At 48.2% G+C, this 19201-nt stretch overlaps 1 protein-coding gene across 6 annotated transcripts in view; it reads right to left on the reverse strand.

Annotated features, from left to right (window-relative positions):
* CEP164 (centrosomal protein 164) overlaps positions 1-19201 on the reverse strand; it is a 385375-nt gene that overhangs the window by 194418 nt on the left and 171756 nt on the right. The window lies entirely within an intron of this gene.

Here is a 19201-nt window from a genome sequence, read left to right on the forward strand (position 1 = left end):
CCTCAACTCCAACAAATTGATATGGTGTTGAATCTACGGTGGAGATCAGAGGCCTCTGATCGTCACCTCTCCCAGATGGCCTACCGCAACCTAGTAATGATACATTAGTGATTACAGTCCGCTCTGAGTAGGGTAAGAAGAGGGATCTGCTACTTAACCAATCGCGGTCCAGTGGCCACCACTGCAAGGTTTTTGCAGTCTCCTCCGAAATCTGAAAATAATCAAATAGATTCACCCAATGCTGAGCTTATTGGTATTTAAGATCCCACTGAAGAGCCCACATGCGCCACCTGCTATATTCAGCCAGCAGAATATAAGAGGCAAACAATCCCAGGAGCCTCAGGTTCATAGGCACAGATATTAAGGACCGAGGCTGAGACAGCAGGATCGTAGCCTTAACATCCTGGACTCTTCCCCACCAAGAAAAAGGCATAAAATTGCACTGAATACAGAATAGCTCTAATAAATGGGAGCATCTGCCAAGGAATCAGGTGTGTCTTTGTCATGTTGACAGTGAACCCCAACGATGTTTAAAGGTTCACCATAACCTGGAAGTGGTTGAGTCTGCAGTAAGAAATTCGAGATAGGAGAAGACTGGTATTTCTGAATTTTAAAACGTCCCGTTTTTTTTATTTAATTTAATTTTATTTTATTTTCCCCTGGTTTTATCCTCAGGGTCTCTGGCCACTCACCCGCACTGTAATTGCTTGTAACCCCACCGCTGTTGAGCGGGTCCGGTTCCGGGGAGGCAGAGGGCGGGGAGCGCCATCTTGGAGTGGTGAGGAACTGTGGGCGCCATCTTTGAGCGTCCTTACGCTCGTGGACTGGGGGAGCTGCCTACTTAAAGCTCGCCCCATGGCGCGCAGCGGTGACGCGCAGCGGGCGTGCCTTCTCTGTGCCTGAGTTGTGCCAGAGTCCTGCCCGTCTGCGCTCGTCAGCGTCTCGGAGGGCGGCGAGGCGGCGTGGTAGACCTTTCAGTTGTTAGTGTTCTTAAATTCCTTGGGGCAGTCCTGTTATTATACAGGCTGCTATGTTGTGTTATTCCGCAAGTGAGTTATTTGCGCTCAGGCGCTCGGCTCCTTCTTGCCACCATGTTTTCCCGGGCGGCCGCTCGCTCAGGAAGGGCTGCCCTGGTTGTGGATGGAATTTGTTCCCTAAGCAAGATTGTGTTTCTGGATACAATTCCCCTCAGTATCCGTGTTGTCTGCTTAACACCAGATCGCTCAGCAAGCATTCCACAGACATCTGGAATTTGCTTACCGACTCTAAAATCTCGTGTCTGTTTCTCACCGAGACTTGGTTGAGCAAATGCTCCGCCCCCGATGTTGCCGCGGCTATCCCCCCAAACTATACCATCTTTAGGAGGGATAGAGGTACCGGCAGAGGTGGTGGAGTGGCTATTATAGTGGACAACAGTATCCCCTGCTTGACTTTTGCGGTAGAGAACATTGCGGGTACTGAGGCCTTGGGGTTCACTCAAACTGTCCCCCCGCCAAACCTGCTCAGGGATTATCATTTATAGGGCTCCCGGTCCGCTGGGCTCCTTTTTTGATGATCTGCAGGCTGCTCTCTCAGTGCCGTGTCTTAGATCTGAGCACTGTATCCTCTTGGGAGATTTCAATCTACACATGGATAAGCCGTTAGATCCCGACACCATCAAACTTTCGGACATTGTGTGTCCATTTGGGATGACCCCTTATGTTGTCAGTTCTACTCATGACAAAGGCCATGTGCTGGATCAGATTTTTTCCACTAGGGTTATAGAGGCATCGTCTCCTTTACCAGTCTTATGGACCGACCACTATTTGATCAAATTTTGCATCTTAGCTGCAGTCACGTTTGGCTCAAGAGGGGTGAGAGACACAACAAGAGTGTCTCGACCTTTTTATAGAGTAACGGCTGACATGTTAGCAGATGCTCTTGGTCGGTACCCTTGTCAGCTCACAGGGCATCTGGAACAGGACCTGGAATTGTTTCAGAAATGGCTTTCTAGTAGACTGGAGAAGTTAGCCCCTGGGAAGCCTAGCAACGGTGCGGGCAGACAGGTATCGGCCCCCTGGTTTACTCCACTACTGGCCAGGATGCGCCAAGACTGTAAGAGGGCAGAAAGAGCCTGGAGACGGAGATATGACCTGGAAGACAGGAGCAAATACAAGGAGCTCACTTGTCTCTATCATAAGCACATCTTGGAGGCAAAAAAGGTGTACTTAGAGCGCAGGATTGATGCTGCTGAATGCGTGAGCAAGGAAATTTTTAAAGTTGTACGGGAATTTGTGTCACCTGCATCCGGCACACCCACTCATGCTCACACTGCAGCCTGGATCAGGCAACTTGGTGAATTTTTCACTAATAAAATCAAACTCATCCAAGGCTCCTTTCCGGCATCGGGGCTTTCCCCTGCGGCCGACCATCCAGCTTCTATGTTTTCATCTGGTAAGGACGCTGGCCCTTTGCTCTGGGACTTCCCTTCTATCTCTCCTGCTTCCTCTCTGAATCTGCTCTCTCGGCTTAAATCGGGCTCGCCGCTTGACCCCTGCCCTGCCAAGTGTTTGGGGAGAATTGCACCGGCAGTGAACACTCTGCTCAATCCCTTGCTTAATGCCTCCCTGACTTCAGGAGAGGTACCAAATGCATGGAAGCACGCCCTTATCCTCCCGCTGTTGAAGAAACCATCTTTGGACCCCCTCGCACATGCGAATTACAGACCAATCTCCCTCCTCCCCTCGCTGGCTAAAGTGATTGAGAAGCACGTGCACCTCTCTATTTCCACCTTCATAGAGAGTAATAACATTCTGCACGAATCTCAGTCGGGGTTCCGCGCTAACTTTAGCACGGAGACCGCTCTTCTCGAAATCACTGATGCCATCCGAGAGATATTGGATGGAGGGGGAAAAGCCATCCTGGTCATGCTCGACTTGTCGGCGGCGTTCGACACCGTGCCCCACGCCGGTCTCCTTTTAAGACTCTGGGAGATAGGCTTCCGTGGGACGGTGTGGAATTGGTTCAAGTCTTTTCTGACCAACCGCCGGCAAATGGTCTGGGCACCTCCGTTCTCCGCCGAAATGCCGCCGCTTGAGGTGGGGGTCCCTCAGGGGTCCATCCTGAGCCCCACCCTTTTTAATATCTATATGGCCCCTCTTGCGGCGGTGGCGGAGTCTTTTGGTGCCCAGATCATATCCTACGCGGATGACACCCAGCTTCTTTTTTCATGTGGCAAGGGGGAACATTTTGACAGCGGGCGGATTCAGGAATGCCTCGAAGCCGTTTTCAAATGGTTTCAGGGACACAGTTTGAAGTGCAACTCAGACAAGTCTGAGTTGCTCTTCTTTGGCTGCCCGCCCGATCCAGGCTGGAAGTCATGGTGGCCTTGTGACATGTCTCCACCTAACACTGTATCAGTAAAGGCGAAAAATCTGGGCTTCCTGTGTGATGTCGACCTTTCCCTTAGACCCCAGATCATCGGGCTGACGGGGAAATGTTTCGGCATCCTAAAAATGTTACGGAAGTTCCTCCCTTTACTGTCCCCCCAGCACAAAAAAATTACTGTGCAGGCTCTGACAGGGTAACGTCTTGATTACGTGAATGCTCTTTATTTGGGCCTTCCTAAATATCTGATGGCCCGTCTGCAGGTTGTGCAGAATTCAGCCGCCAGAGCCATTTTTGGACTCCCTCGAAGGGCGCAGGCTTCAGAGCTTCTAGAGCAACTCCATTGGCTTCCGATCGCCAAGAGAGTAACTTTCAAGATTTTGACTCTGGCTTTCAAGGCGCTGCATCGAATTGGCCCAAACTATCTTCGTAAGCGGATTGCCTTCTATGTCCCCAGAAGAACTCTCAGGTCTGCTTATGAGGCCAAAGCTGTGGTTCATTCCATCAGGCGTATTCGAATCGGAGGTCGCTCCTTTCGGTACCTTGCACCGCGTTGTTGGAACGATCTCCCTCGATCTTTAAGAATGGCTACCAATTTGCTAGCCTTCAGAAAGGAGCTAAAGACCTGGCTTTTTTCTTTGTAAATTCCGCCCTTCTTGGAGCACTGCTATGCTGTATACTTTTCCTTGTTTCTCTCTTCGCCAAAGCGCCGGGACACTCCTTGGAGTAGCCGTGCGCTATAGAAGAGCCAATTTAACATTTAACATTTAACATTTAACTGGTGTCCCGAACTCCAAAGCTCCACTGCTACCACCGCAATCACTTTTGTAAATACCCAAGAGGCATTGGTGAGGCCAAAACGGAAGCACAGCAAACTGAAAATTATTGTGGGTAACTGTGAGCCGTAGGAAGCACCTGTCGGCCTGCAGGACTGGGATATGGGAAAAAGGATTCTGCAGGTCCAAAATCACCATCCAGTCTCCAGGGGCTAGGGCAGATAGAACCCGGGCAAGTATGAGTATCTTGAATATGTCCTTTCCAAGGAAGACGTTGAGAGGGTGAAGATCCACACTGGGATGAAGGTCTCCGTCCTTCTTTGGCACAAAGAAGGAACAGGAGTAACAGCCAGTCCCTACTTCCGAGGCAGGAACATTCTCTATGCCACCTTTTGACAAAAGGGTTCCCAATTCCTGATGCAAGACACACAAGAAGGTCCTCTGTCAGCCACCCTGATGGTGGTGTAAGGTGCAGCAGAGTAGAAAGGAAGGAGAGGGTGTAGCCTGGAGGACAGTTTCGAGGACCCACTAGCCTGAAGTAATGGCCTGCCAACCTTAGAGGAAATATTGATCTTACCTCCGACAAGGTGGCAATGGGTCGGCAAAGACACACTAAAGCGATTCAGTAGAGGCAGGGGAGTGAGCTGCACATTGTTCCTGCTGACCTGTGCATTGTCTTTGTGAACTGCAGTGTATGCCACAAAAGAGCTGAAAGGTCTGCTGGACTGGCAGAGGTATTTGGCCTTGGCAAAACGTATAGCCCAGACTGTAACCACAGACAGGATGAAATTGTTGGTAGGCTTGTCTAGCTAGAGCGGAAAGCCCCAAGGAGCGTGCTGTGGCGTTATTCTCCTTAAACTGTCCCAGGGCAGAGTCTGCTTTTTGGCCCAAGGTGAGACTCTGTTAAACATCTGAGATGCTTGGACATTTCCTAGAGAAGCCTGTAGACCTCATCCAGGTCACAGTATAGTCACACTAGTGTTCACTGACTGACTTAACCACTTGGATGCTAAGGCACTTGCAGGCTCTTCATGTAATTTCCATTGAAATGAATGGGCTCTTCATGACGAGTTACCCTTGTCATTAGCATCCAAGTGGTCAGTTGTGTCCAAGACAGAATGTATTACAAATATCGATGCATCACGACCTTCCTGAATAGCCTGTATAAGGGAAGTCCGAAGGTCGTCCAGAACCGCTGGTAAATCTTGTGCCACTATGTCCTAAAGGACATCAGAGTAGCGGCCTAGAAAGCAGCTGGTGTTCACTGACCGCAGCGCGAGGCTTGCAGAGAAGAAAAAAAACTGTTTTCAAAATGTCTCTTCGTTTTAAGATTCACGATCAGGTGGAGTAGTAGGGAAAGAGTTGGGATTAACTCTGCTGGAGGACATATGCACCACCAAACTCTCTGAAGTCGGATGCTGTACAAGGAAGGCTGGATCACATGGTGCAGGTCGAGGGTGACGAGCGACCTGCCTAGTAAGAAGCAACCTGAACATGGTTTCAAAAAAGTGCCCAAAAAGGCATCTGTGAGGACCTCATTAAATGGCAACATGGCCTCTGTAGGGGCAGCGTCGGATTAGCGAAGAAGATAGGAAGGAAACCAAAATTAAAGCGGCTACCGTTAGTGAATCAGATAGCTAAAACATTCTGAAAATTGGTGCAGCAATGAAATTGCAAAGGTTCATTCTATAGGTGTTTTGCAAATTATGTGATACTGTATGCAGCTGTGCTTGGTGCAGGTAACATTTAAGGTAATATCAGAAAAATCAACAGCAAAATCCGGCCCAACAGACCATAAAACAGTTCACCAACAGCCACAAAAAATGGCCCACACATTGGCCTGTCAGACCAGTCCTTCGGGCACTGACAATTGAACAAATTACTTACCTTCAGTAAGGAATATGCTACTTACCAGTATGCATCTGTTCTTGGCATGTAGGGCTGCTGACATTTATATCTGTGCATAGATCGCCGCCTAGTGTTGGGTCCGGATGATTGCACATTGTTGTCCTGGAAGAGTCTTCGAAGTATCACGAGATAGGTGGCTCCTCCCTTGGACTACAGTGCGCATGGGCATCCTCTCCATCTTCAGATTGTTTTTCGCCATTGTGGCAGAGATGGAGTGTAATACAGTAAGTGATGACCATGCCTGAGAATGATTCTGAGTGCTACAGCTGCGACAGGCACCGGGGAGGAGGGCGGGCGATATAAATGTCAGCAGCCCTACATGCCAAGAACAGATGCATACTGGTAAGTAGCATATTCCGTTCGAGGCATGTGGGCTGCTGAATTTATATCTGTGCATAGAATAAATAGCAGTATCCTCCTTAGCGGCGGTTGCCCCTGGCAGCTGCAGCAGTCTGAAAAATAGTTCTGAGAACAGCCTGACCTACAGCAGCTTGCTGTTTGGAGTGTACATCCACGCAGTAGTGTTTGGTGAATGTGTGTATGGTGTTCCATGTGGTTGCTCTACATATATCCTCTAGAGGAATGTTACCTAGGAAAGACATGGATGCCCCTAACTTGCGTGTGGAATGCGCTCTTGGGGGAACTGTTAATGTACGTTTAACTTTTTGATAACAGATTTGTATGCACTTAACAATCCATCTGGCTATACCTGACTTGGAAATGGGGTTGCCTTTGTGTTGTGGAGAGAAGGCAACAAACAGTTGCTTAGTTTTCCTGAAATCCTTCGTCCTGTCTATGTAATACAGGAGAGCTCTTTTAACATCTAGCGTGTGCAGTGCTCTGTCTGCCACCGAGTCTGGATTTGGGAAGAAAACGGGCAGTTCTATGGTTTGGTTAATGTGGAACTGCGACACCACCTTAGGCATGAATTTGGGGTTGGTACGCAGCACCACCCGATTAGCATGAATCTGTATGAATGGCTCTTGAATAGTTAGGGCTTGAAGCTCACTAACTCTCCTCAGCGATGTGATTGCCACTAGAAAAGCCACTTTCCATGTTAGAAACTGTATCTCACAAGAGTGAAGAGGTTCAAAGGGTGGTCCCATTAGTCTGGTGAGAACTATGTTTAGATTCCAGACAAGTGAAGGAGGGTGTCTAGGAGGAATTACTCTTTTGAGCCCTTCCATAAAAGCTTTAATAGCTGGCACTCTAAAAAGAGAAAGATGCTGTCTGTTCTGAAGATAAGCTGCCATTGCGGGCAAATGTATCCTAAAGGAACTATATGCCAGATTGCATCTGTATAGGTGGAACAAATAACATATAATGTTTTGCGTGGATGCATCTAGCGGATTTATGTCATTATGAGAACAGTAGATGACAAATCGCTTCCATTTGGCCGCATAGCATGCCCTGGTTGTAGGTCTTCTTGCCTCCTTGATGATGTTCATACAGTCAGGGGGCAGGTTGAGGTAGCCAAACTCTATAACCTCAGGAGCCATATTGCAAGGCTCAACTGTTGCGGATCTGGGTGCTGAATGTCTCCACGGTTCTGAGTAAGGAGACTGGGCTTGAGTCGCAGCCGTTGGTGAGGCACCACTGAAAGTTCTAGGAACGTGGTGTACCACGCTTGCCGTGCCCACGTTGGAGCAACTAGGATGAGCGTCATGGAGTGCTGCCGCAGTTTGCGTGCCACTAGCGGTATGAGCGGTGCTGGAGGAAAAGCATACGCAAATCTGCCTGACCAATTCTTCCATATCGCATTGCCCTGAGACTGCGGGTGTGGGAACCTGGCGGCGAAGGTTTGGCATTTTGCGTTTTCCTTTGTGGCGAATAGGTCTATCTCTGGATGACCCCACTGCTGGAAATATGGTTGGAGCACTGAGGGGTGTATTTCCCACTCGTGCATCTGGTGGCTGTGCCTGCTGAGCAGGTCCGCCATCTGGTTGTCTTTGCCTGGGAGATGTTCCGCCATGAGGAACATGTTCCTTTGAATGGCCCACTTCGACATGCACTGGGCTAGATGAGACAATTGTGGAGAGTGCGTGCCTCCCTGCTTCTGGATGTAATACATGGCAGTCATGTTGTCCGTCCGGATCAGCATGACTTTGTTGCACAGATGCAGTCTCAAGGCCTTCATTGCCATGAAAATTGCCATGAGCTCCAATAGGTTGATATGCATCTTTTGCTGCTGCGCTGTCCATAGTCCCTGCACTGTATAATGGAGGACATGTGCTCCCCAACCCTGGAGAGATGCGTCCGTTGTTAGCACTATCTGTGGTACAGGCTCTTGGAACGGTCGTCCCCTGCAAAGGTTTTGTGTGTTCCACCAATGCAGAGAGTTGTATGCATGACCGGTCACCAACACTAGGTCTTTCAGATGTCCTTGAGCCTGGTTCCACTGTCGTGCTAAGCACTCCTGAAGCGGACGCATGTGTAGCCTTGCGTGAGGGACTATAAAGATGCAGGAGGCCATCATACCTATTAGCTGCATGAATACCTGCGCTGGGAGCGAGTGTTGGGGCCTGAATTTTCGAATGAGCAATTGCATGCTGTTGACTCTGGCAGAGTTTGGGTGCGCTGTCGCTGTCAGAGTGTTGATTGTTGCACCCAGGTACTGTTGTACATGTGCGGGTTGAAGGTGTGATTTTGGGTAAATTAGTGAAAATCCTAGACTGTGTAGGAGGTGAATTGTGCAGGACATGTGGCTGGCACATTGCTGGGCTGACTTTGCCTGAACAAGCCAGTCGTCCAGATAAGGATAGACATGGATGTGTTGTCTCCGAAGATGCGCCGCCACTGTCGCTAAGCACTTGGAGAACACCCTGGGGGCAGTAGTGACCCCGAAAGGCAGGACCTTGAACTGGTAATGCTGGTTGTTTGTGGTGAACCTGAGATATTTCCTGTGTCCTGGGTGAATGGGGATGTGGAAATATGCGTCTTTCAGGTCTAGGGTTGCTAGGAAGTCCCCCTGACTGAGCAATGGTAGAACTTGATGTAAAGTCAGCATGTGAAAATGTTCTGACAAGATGTATTGGTTTAGGGGTCTGAGGTCTAGAATGGGCCTGAGAGTGTAGAAGTGAAATCTGTAATATAAGGAATAACAATTGATAGAAAGATAACACAACCACAGCTCTTTGTCAACTCAGTGAGTGGTGGATTTATTAGCACAACAAATAACAGTTTAACGTGCAACATGGAGACAGTCAGCATAGAAGCCTGAATGTCCAAAGATTTAATACGTTTGGTACACTTTATAGACTCAAACCACAAGACCACCCATATGACACGTAGCAAGAAGTATTATACGTAGTTACAGTCAACCATGATTCCCTCAGCCAATGGACAAAGATCTGTAACAAGACATCTCCTTGTAAGGTTTGATACATTTGATGCACACATACTGTAGCTAACCATGTGATCAGAATGGGCAGTATTGGGGTCAGTCGATCAAAATGCGAGCTGCCATGGCCTGGTATATTTCCATACAGATTGCGACATAAGCAAGGCGATGAGTAATATTGCGAAATCTGTTATTGCTAATAAAATGTATTGTGCAAGCGGTGTGTCACGTATCTCGTCTGGGCGTAGAGACTTGCAAGGACAGCATTTCTCAGTCGGTGAAAGGGCAAAACCTCCCAAGATGGAGGTTTTTAGATGTAGGCTAAGTTAATAGGGCCTGAAGCTACTACAATTGGTATCAAAGAAAAAGATGGCTTCAACAAGAGACCCGTCCTTTTTTGGGATTAAGAAGTACAGCGAGTACACCCCTGTACCCTGCTGATTTAAAGGCACGAGTTCTATGGCCCCTTTTTGCAGCATGCAGAGTACTTCTTGCTGCAATAAGTGCATGTGCTCTGCGGACATAGGACGGTGCCTTGGGGGTATGTTGGGTGGAGTGGAGGTTAGTTCTAGACAATAGCCGTATTGGATAAGGTCTCTCACCCACCTGTCTGTGGTTATGCCTTCCCAGACTGGCAGGAACTGCTGAAGTCTCCCCCCGACTGGTGTTATATGGTCGGGGGGCAGTGACAAGACGTCACTGTTTATTGGTGGCGGAGGATCTGGTATTATTATTTCCGCGTCCTCTGCCTTTGGTGCTGTTCCCACGATAGCCACCCCTATTGTTTTTGTAATAGGTGGTCTGCGAGCCCCCTCTGTTGTATTGGGCTTGCTGTGATGCTTGACCTCTGGAGGCTCCCCTGTTACCGGAGCGACGAAAGGAACCGCCCCTGAACTGTTGTGACTGCAGAGCCCCCATGGATTTTGCTGTCTCAGTGTCTTTTTTAATTTTCTCAAGGGTGGTGTCTACATCCGGACCAAAGAGAAAGTTAGGGTTAACCGGCTGGTTGAGTAAAGTAGTTTGTATCTCCGGCTTAAAACCAGAGATGCGTAGCCAGGCATGCCTTCTAAGCATCACACTTGTGTTTATGGCTCTAGCTGCCGTGTCTGCTGCATCTAGTGCACACTTGATGGACGCATTTGAGATTAATTTTCCCTCCTGTATCAGCATTTCTGCTCCCTCCTTATAAGCCTCAGGCAGGTGTTGCAGTAGCTGCTCTAACGTGTCGTAGTGCGCCCTATCATATCTGGCTAATAGGGCCTGTGTATTGGAGATCCTCCAAATATTTGCTGCTTGAGCCGCTACTCGCTTGCCAGATGCTTCAAAGATTTTGGATTCTTTGTCCGGAGGGGGAGCATCACCACTGGTTTGAGAGTTTGCCCTTTTACGAGCATTAGCCACCGCAAGGGAGTCCAACGGGAGCTGGCCTTTGATGTACGTAAGGTCTACAGGTGCAGGCCGGTACTTCTTTTCAATCCTTGGGTTTACAACCCGTGCCCTTGTGGTCTCCTTGAAGATGTCAGTAGCATGTTTAAGGACACCCTTCAGCATAGGCAATGTTTTTACTGATCTTTCAGAAGTCAAGAAAGTATCAAACAAAAAGTCCTCCTCTACTGGGTCAGCATGCATGTCCACATCATGGTTTTTGGCTGCCCTTTCAATCAAAGCGTTAAACGCAGCAGTATCTTCAGTAGGCGAGGTTTTGATGGTATAGGACTGGGTGTGGCTCACCAGGGTCAACAGGGTCAGTCCAGGTTTGCTGTTCATCCTGATCTGTGTCAGCAGGATAATTGAACTCATCTTCATTGTATCCCTCCCCTATGTCCTCATAGGTGCGTGTGGGCGAATAGGAATAGTCCTTTTCATAGGACTCCACAGGCTCAGAAAGAACAGGTGAGGTTACAGAGTCTCTTTTCCTTTTTAGAGGGATTTTGTATGACTCCAAAGGAGTTTCTGGAACTATTTTCTGTTTGTAAATGGTGAGTCTACCCGTGTCCGAGTCGATGGACAGTTTTGACTGATTGTCATAGGAGGGTGGTTGGAACATTACATCCTCTTCAGCGGACTGACTCCTTGAAACTGCCGACACTTTCTTGTTAGTGTCGGTGCCTTTTTGTGGCTCGAAGGTTTTTGGTCGAGCGGTCGGGGGCAGTCCATATTTAATAGGTTGTGTAAGGAGTGGAGACGAACCGGCCTTTTTTGAGGGTGTTGCCGTCTTCGATCCGACCAACTTTGTAGGATCACTGGCCTGCTTGCGGCCCTGCGTCGATTCGAGCTGTCGGTGCGCAACAGGTACGCCTTTCTGCTTGGACGCGACGTGCTCTTTCGGGTCAGGTGCACTTTTCGACTCAAAGGCCTTGCTGGATATGGGCGCCGAGGCTGGAAGTTTTGGATCGACAGTCCTCCTAGCCTTGAGTCCTTTGCCAGTGTCGCCATCTTTGGGCGCGAACGTCGACAGCGTCACCGCGACGTGCTTGACGGCAGAGACAGGTTTCGGCGTCCCGTGTTTCGGGTCGACGCCCCCTTGTGACCCCGAAGGGTTGACGAAACTTTTAGATTGGGCTGGAGCCGACGAATCCGAGGCTGTCGATCCGAGGACTGTCTTCAGCAGTTTCTGTTTCGATACAGTTGTTGGTTTCGGTTTCGATTTTGCCGCTGAAAGTGGCTGATTGACCGATGGCTCTGTAGAAGTATTCTTAGCCTGGCCTGGACGCGGGGCTATAGAATGCGGGTAAAGATATTGGCTAAGGCCTTCCGGCGATGCCTCGACCTGAGCCTTAGAGAGTACAGCGTCAGTATTGGGCCCCGCGATTGCGGACGGGCCTTGCTCATCGCTTGAGTCGTCATCGACGGCTCCGATGGCTTCTGCGTCGTCTCCTACCTCGACGATGTCTTCCTCATGGAAGTAGTCTTGTTGTTCGTCCACACTATAATGTGAGTCGTGCTCCGATGCAGGGTCCGACTGCTGTTCAGGATCCTCCTGATCGGCTCTCTCGATGTCGTCTGCCTCGAAGATATCTTCTGGATCTGGCGCTGTCTGCGCCGAAGCGTTTTCTTCGACCGGAACTTGGAACAGGCCATACAGCTGGCCTCGTCGTGGTCCGGAGATAGGCACATATTGCACACCGGGTGCACATTGATGTGAGGGTATTTGGAGTTGCAGACGGGGCATCTCTTGAACGGGCCCCGTTCCATCGTCGACGCTCGTCGGGGCCTAGAGGTCGAAAAGGCAATATGGCCTTCGAAGTCCTGTTAGAAGAACTGGATGAAGTACTGGGCACCGAATGAGAGACCATACAGACGCCCCTAAGGCCTTTTGGCCTCGCGAAAAGAGTTTTAAGTATATTCCGAACTTGAGTCAAGAAAGTACATCCGAACCCAATGGCGGAAAAAAACAAACAAACAATCTGAAGATGGAGAGGATACCCATGCGCACTGTAGTCCAAGGGAGGAGCCACCTATCTCGTGATACTTCGAAGACTCTTCCAGGACAACAATGTGCAATCATCCGGACCCAACACTAGGCGGCGATCTATGCACAGATATAAATTCAGAAGCCCACATGCCTCAAACCGCTTTTTCTGGTGGATACAGTATCTGCCTGTGGATTCCGTGAATGCTGGACATGGGGGTAATTCAAAAGGTGAAGAATCCAGAGGCAGATGTATCCATCAGAATGCCCTATACCCCAGTTCGACCCTGTGTTGAGGTCTGACCTGGTTGAAGTGCCTCAGTTAACACATTAGTTTTCTCATCCAATTTTGTAAGTCTAGAATGTCCGCAGCCCTACGCATAACAACTTCCAAGAAGGCACTTTCTTCATCAGCAGGACCAGAGGGAGACGCAAGGCCAGTATCGGGAGAAGTATCCAGTCTACAGGCATCTTGATAACATTCCTCTTCATCATATTGTGGAACATAATCATCCCCTTCATCATAATTATTTGTGTCAGTACTAAAAAGATTAAGTAAAGTTTGGCCCTCACCAAGTGGTAAGGGCAGTGTTGAATTCTGAAGGACTGCCTGGTGGTTGTATGCTAGGCAGAGCCAAGTGTGATATCGTTCAAAGTCATGGTGGATTCTGCTCAGAGTCAGATAGTACAATGAGCTGGACATCCTCCTCCAGTGTCAACAGTAAGTATCGATGTGAAGGGAACCAGTGCTGTGGATAGTGCCAGGAATAAAGTCAGCACTGGAGTTGGTGCTGAACTTGATACATGTTCAAGGCGCACGGAGGGTGGACATGCCAGAAGAAGTCTGACTGCAGACCTTTGCAGTTCCTTGAGGCCCAAAAGCGCGTCAGAGGGACCTGTAAAATGCAGAAAAAGTGTAGCTCCTGTGAGGTCTCTAACTAACCTGGGACTCAGGGTGCACTGGATCTAGATTCGAAATTGCCTATGAAGAAGATCGGAAGCTAAACCAGGAGGCCCATTGATGCTATCATGCCCTCACTGGAGTCAGAGAGCAGCAGGAAGGGCCCAACTCCGCTTCAACTTCTTATGCTTTTTCTTGGACTTACCTGAAGACTTTGACCATGACCAGTTGTGGGTACGGGACTGTCCCTTATGGCCTTCAGGCTCTTATGGGCGCAGTAGTCGCAGGCTCTTGAGTCGTGCTCTGACTCCAGAACCCATAAGCATAGTTCATGAGGGTCCATCATAGACATCTGTTTGCGACCTAAAAGATGAAGCAGAAGCTTTGCATCTGAGGGTGAGGAAGAAGGAAAATGCTACTTACCAGTATGCATCTGTTCTTGGGATGTAGAGCTGCAGAATTGAACACTATGCATAGATGGCCACCTAGTGTTGGGCCCGGATGTTTGCAGTTTGTTTTTCTTGTAGAAAGTCTTTGGAAGTCACGAGATAGGTGACTCCTCCTTTGGGTGATACTGCGCATGGGCATCGGCTCCATCCCCAGATTGTTTTTCGCCATCAGGGAAGTGATGGAGCTAAGAGATAGTGATGACCATGTGTGTTTGTATCTAATGACGATAACACTGGAACAGATAAAGGTAGCCGGGGAGGCGGGTAGGCGTGTGCAATTCTGCAGCTCTACATGCCAAGAACAGATGCATACTGGTAAGTAGCATTTTCCGTTCGAGACATATGAGCTGCAGATTGCACACTATGCATAGATTGTATAGCAGTCCCCACGTTAGCGGCAATCACCCGTATCTGTTGCAGTTGTTTGAAATAGTGTTTTAAGTACAGCTTGGCCTACAGTGGCTTGTTGCTTTGTTTGCACGTCTACACAATAGTGTTATGTGAATGTGTGCGATGTAGACCATGTAGCTGCTTTGCAGATGTCTTCTAAGGGAATGTTCCCTAAGAATGCCATGGAAGCCCCTATTTTCCTTGTAGAATGGGCTTTTGGAGGAAGCCCCTATTTTCCTTGTAGAATGGGCTTTTGGAGGAATTGTTCCTGTACGTTTAGCTTTATGATAACATATTTGGATACACTATACGATCCACCTGGCAATACCTGATTTTGATATTGGGTTGCCTTTATGCAGTGGTGAAAAAGATACAAAAAGCTGTTTTGTTTTCCTAAAGCTTTGTGTTCTCTCTATGTAGTACAGTAATGCTCTTTTGACATCTAAAGTGTGCATAGCTCTTTCTGCTACTGTTTGTGGCTGCGAGAAGAAGACTGGCAGTTCCACAGATTGGTTTAGATGGAATGGCGAAATGACTTTTGGAAGGAATTTAGCGTTTGTACGAAGAACAATCTTATTGTGATGCATTTGCAGAAAAGGTTCTTGAATGGTAAATGCTTGCATTTCACTAACTCTTCTTAAAGAAGTAATGGCTACTAGGAAAACCACTTTCCATGTGAGAAATTGCAATTCGCATTTATGTAAAGGTTCAAATGGAGGTCCCATGAGACGTGTGAGCACTATGTTTAAGTTCCACACAGGTGAAGGTGGTATTCTTGGAGGTATTATTCTTTTGAGACCCTCCATGAAAGCTTTAATGGCTGGTACTCTAAAAAGAGACAGATTTGTCTATTTTGTAAGTAAGCTGCAATGGCAGCTAAGTGCAACCTGATGGATGTGTAGGCTAAATTACACCTTTGAAGGTGTAGTAAATAGCCTATAATGTGTTGGATAGACACATCTAGGGGATTTATGTTGTTGTTTTGACAGTATATTACAAAACGTTTCCACTTAGCAATATAACATGCTCTAGTGGTGGGACGCCTTGCTTCCTTGATAACATTCATGCACTCTTGGAGTTTAAGATAACCAAACTATATGACTTCAGGAGCCAGATCGCAAGGTTGAGCTGAGCTGGGTCTGGGTGCCTGATCTCTCCATGGTTCTGAGTTAAAAGATGTGGAGATAGGTTTAATTTTTGATGTGGTACCACAGATAGCTGTAGCAGTGTGGTGTACCACGGTTGTCTGGCCCACGTTGGAGCTACTAGTATAAGTGTTAGCGAGTGTTGTTGCATCTTGCGTACTAGTAAAGGAATCATTGGTAGAGGAGGAAAAGCGTACGCAAATAGACCTGACCAGTTCATCCATATCGCATTGCCTTTGGCCGATGGGTATCTGGCGGCAAAGTGTGGGCATTTTGCGTTGTCGTGGGTGGCGAAGAGGTCTATCTGAGGTTGTCCCCACATTTGAAAGAACGGATGAAGAACTTGTGGATGAAGTTCCCACTCGTGCATCTGCCGAGTCTGCCGACTTAGCAGATCTGCCATGGTGTTTTGAACCCCTGGGACGTGTTGGGCTATTAAGAAGATGTTCTGAGGTATAGCCCACCTCCATATCTGCTGAGCTAGTTGAGAGAGCTGAAGAGAGTGTCCCCCTCCTTGTTTGTTTATGTAATACATGGCTGTCATATTGTCTGTGCGGATTAAGACAGTCTTGTTTGCAATTTGTTTTTGGAATGCTTTTAGAGCTAGAAACACAGCTAACAACTCCAGATGGTTGATGCGGAGTAGTTTTTGCATTGGCGTCCACTTTCCCTGCGTGGTGTGATGCAGTAGGTGGGCTCCCCAGCCGGAGAGCGATGCGTCTGCTGTTAGTATTATTTGTGGAACTGGCTCTAGGAATAGTCGTCCTTTTGACAGGTTTTCGGTGTTCCACCATTGCAGAGAGCGATGAGTCCGACTGTCTACCAACACTAGGTCTGTTAACTGACCCTGGGAATGGTTCCATTGACGTGCTAGACATTCTTGAAGTGGACGCATTTGCAGTCTTGCGTGAGGTACTATGAATATGCAAGATGCCATCATCCCTATGAGTTGCATAAACACTCGAGCTGGAAGCGAGTGTTGTGATTTTAATTTTGTTAGGAGTGTTTGCACACTTGTTATCCTTGCTGGAGAGGGATAAGCTAGTGTTAGTTGAGTATTGATTGTAGCTCCTAGGTACTGTTGTGTGTGCGATGGTAGCAGATGTGACTTGGTGTAATTTACTGTGATGCCCAAGTTGTGAAGTAACATTATTGTATTGTGAGTGTGTTGTACACACTGGCTGTACGACTGTGCATTTATGAGCCAGTCGTCTAGATATGGGAAGACGTGGATGTGCTGTCTTCTTAAGTGTGCTGCTACCACTGCCAGACATTTGGTGAACACTCTTGGCGCTGTTGTTACTCCGAATGGGAGTACTTTGAATTGGTAGTGCTGTCCTTCTAGCACAAATCTTAGATACTTTCTGTGCGCCTGGTGAATTGGGATGTGAAAGTAGGCGTCTTTGAGATCTAGTGTGACAAGAAAGTCGTTCTGCAACAGGAGTGGAAGGACTTGCTGAAGTGTGACCATATGGAAATGATCCGACTGTATGTAAGCGTTTAGAGGTCTGAGGTCTAGAATAGGTCTCAGAGATCCATCCTTCTTTGGATTTAAGATGTATAGGGAATATACTCATTTGTTCCTTTGATGTTTTGGAACTATTTCTATTGCATTTTTCTTCAGGAGAGAAAGTACTTCTTGTCTGAGCAGCGTTAAATGATCTTGTGACATTGGACGCTGTTTGGGTGGTATGTTTGGGGGGGTAGATGTTCGTTCTAGACAGTAACCTGACTGAATTATTTGAAGCACCCACCTGTCTGATGTGATGTCTTCCCAGGCTGGTAGGTATTGCTGTATCCTTCCCCCGACAGGAGTGGAATGGGGCGGGGGAAGGGGAGGGGAGTCATTGGGTAGGGGTGGAGGCAGAGCGTGAGTTGTTGTTCTTGCCTCTGCCTTTGTTGTTTTTACTGCGGTAACCTCCCCTTTGGTAGCCCTTACTGTAGGTAGACGGAGTGGGGCTTTTGTATGCTGTGGAAGGTGTGTTTGATGAGTACCCTCTGGTTGCACCTCTATATGTGGAGCGACAAAATGAACGTCTGGGAGCCTGCGACTGCAGGGCTCCCATAGATTTTGCTGTGTCGGTGTCTTTCTTCATTTTTTCGAGGGAGACATCCACCTCGGCTCCAAATAAGTGTTGTTTATCGAATGGTTGATCGAGTATAGCGCTTTGGACCTCTGGCTTGAAGCCAGATATACGTAGCCAAGCATGCATGCGCAGCAGGACGCTTGTATTGACGGCTCTGGAGGCTGTGCCTGCTGCATCTAGTGCACAGCGGATAGATGTGTTAGTGATAATTTTCCCTTCTTGAATTAGGTCACTAGCTCTATCTTTAAATTTATCAGGGAGATGTTGCATTATGTCTTCGAGCTCATCATAATGTGCCCTATCATAGCGTGCTAGTAAGGCTTGTGTGTTGGCAATGCGCCACATGTTTGCTGCTTGTAAGGCAGTTCTTTTCTCTGACGCGTCAAGGAGTTTAGATTCCTTGTCTGGTGGGGGAGCTTCGCCTGATGTTTGAGAGTTAGCTCTTTTACGTGCGTTAGATACGACTAGAGAGTCTAGGGGAACTGGTCCCTTTATATATGCTGAGCCAGATGGTGCAGCTTTATACTTTCTCTCTACTCTTGGGTTCATGACCCGAGTTCTGACTGGATCTTTAAAGACCTCAGAGGCATGCTTAACCACGCCTTTGAGCATTGGCAAAATTGCTGAGGACCTTTGTGCAGTGTCAAATGTGTCTAGTAGGAAGTCCTCATCTACTGCATCGGAGTGCATGTCTACCCCGTGGTATTGTGCTGCTCTAACCAGTAACTCGTTAAACCCCATAGTGTCTTCTGGCGGTGAAGGCCTAGAGGGGTATATGTCATCTTGAGGTACATTTGGAACGTCTGGTGTATTATAGTTGTCCCATGGGTCTGGCGAGGCTGGGTGATAATATGACTCCTCTGGGTTAGCCCCTGTATCTGATATGTCGTCCCCATTATCATCATGTGTGCTAGATGGTGTAGGTTGAGCGAGGTGGTGAAATATGGGGGGGGGGAGGGATTGGGTGCAGGAGACGGGGAAAGCACATGCATAGGTGATGTAGCAATGTCCTTCTTCTTTGGAGCCGGAGCTGGTGCTGGTGCCTCTGATAATCGTTTCATTGATAATGTCAATCGACCAGTTTTGGGATCTTTTATGAGAGTCTTTTGCGTTGGGTCTGGAGTAAACAAGTCTCTTTCAGGAGTGTGACATTTCAGCGTGGAAGCTTGTTTTGGCGCCGTAGTGGCTTCTTTCCACCTCTTGTCTTTAATGGGGGAAGCCGGGGTCTTTTTCGGTTCAGAGGGTTTTTTCGAGTCCAATACTTTTTTCGGCTCCGATGTGTGCTTCGGCTCCGGTGCTTTTTTGGGACCGGAAGCTTTGTTTTGTTCCGAAGTTGTTTTGGGTGCCGAGGGAACTGAGTGTTTCGGCGCCGATGGCTTCGGTGCGGTACTAGATGGTTTCTTCAGTGCCGGTGAGTGTGGGCTGGC

This window comes from Lissotriton helveticus, chromosome 3_1 (genome assembly GCF_964261635.1).
Source record: "Lissotriton helveticus chromosome 3_1, aLisHel1.1, whole genome shotgun sequence".
Taxonomy (NCBI): Eukaryota; Metazoa; Chordata; class Amphibia; order Caudata; family Salamandridae; genus Lissotriton; species Lissotriton helveticus.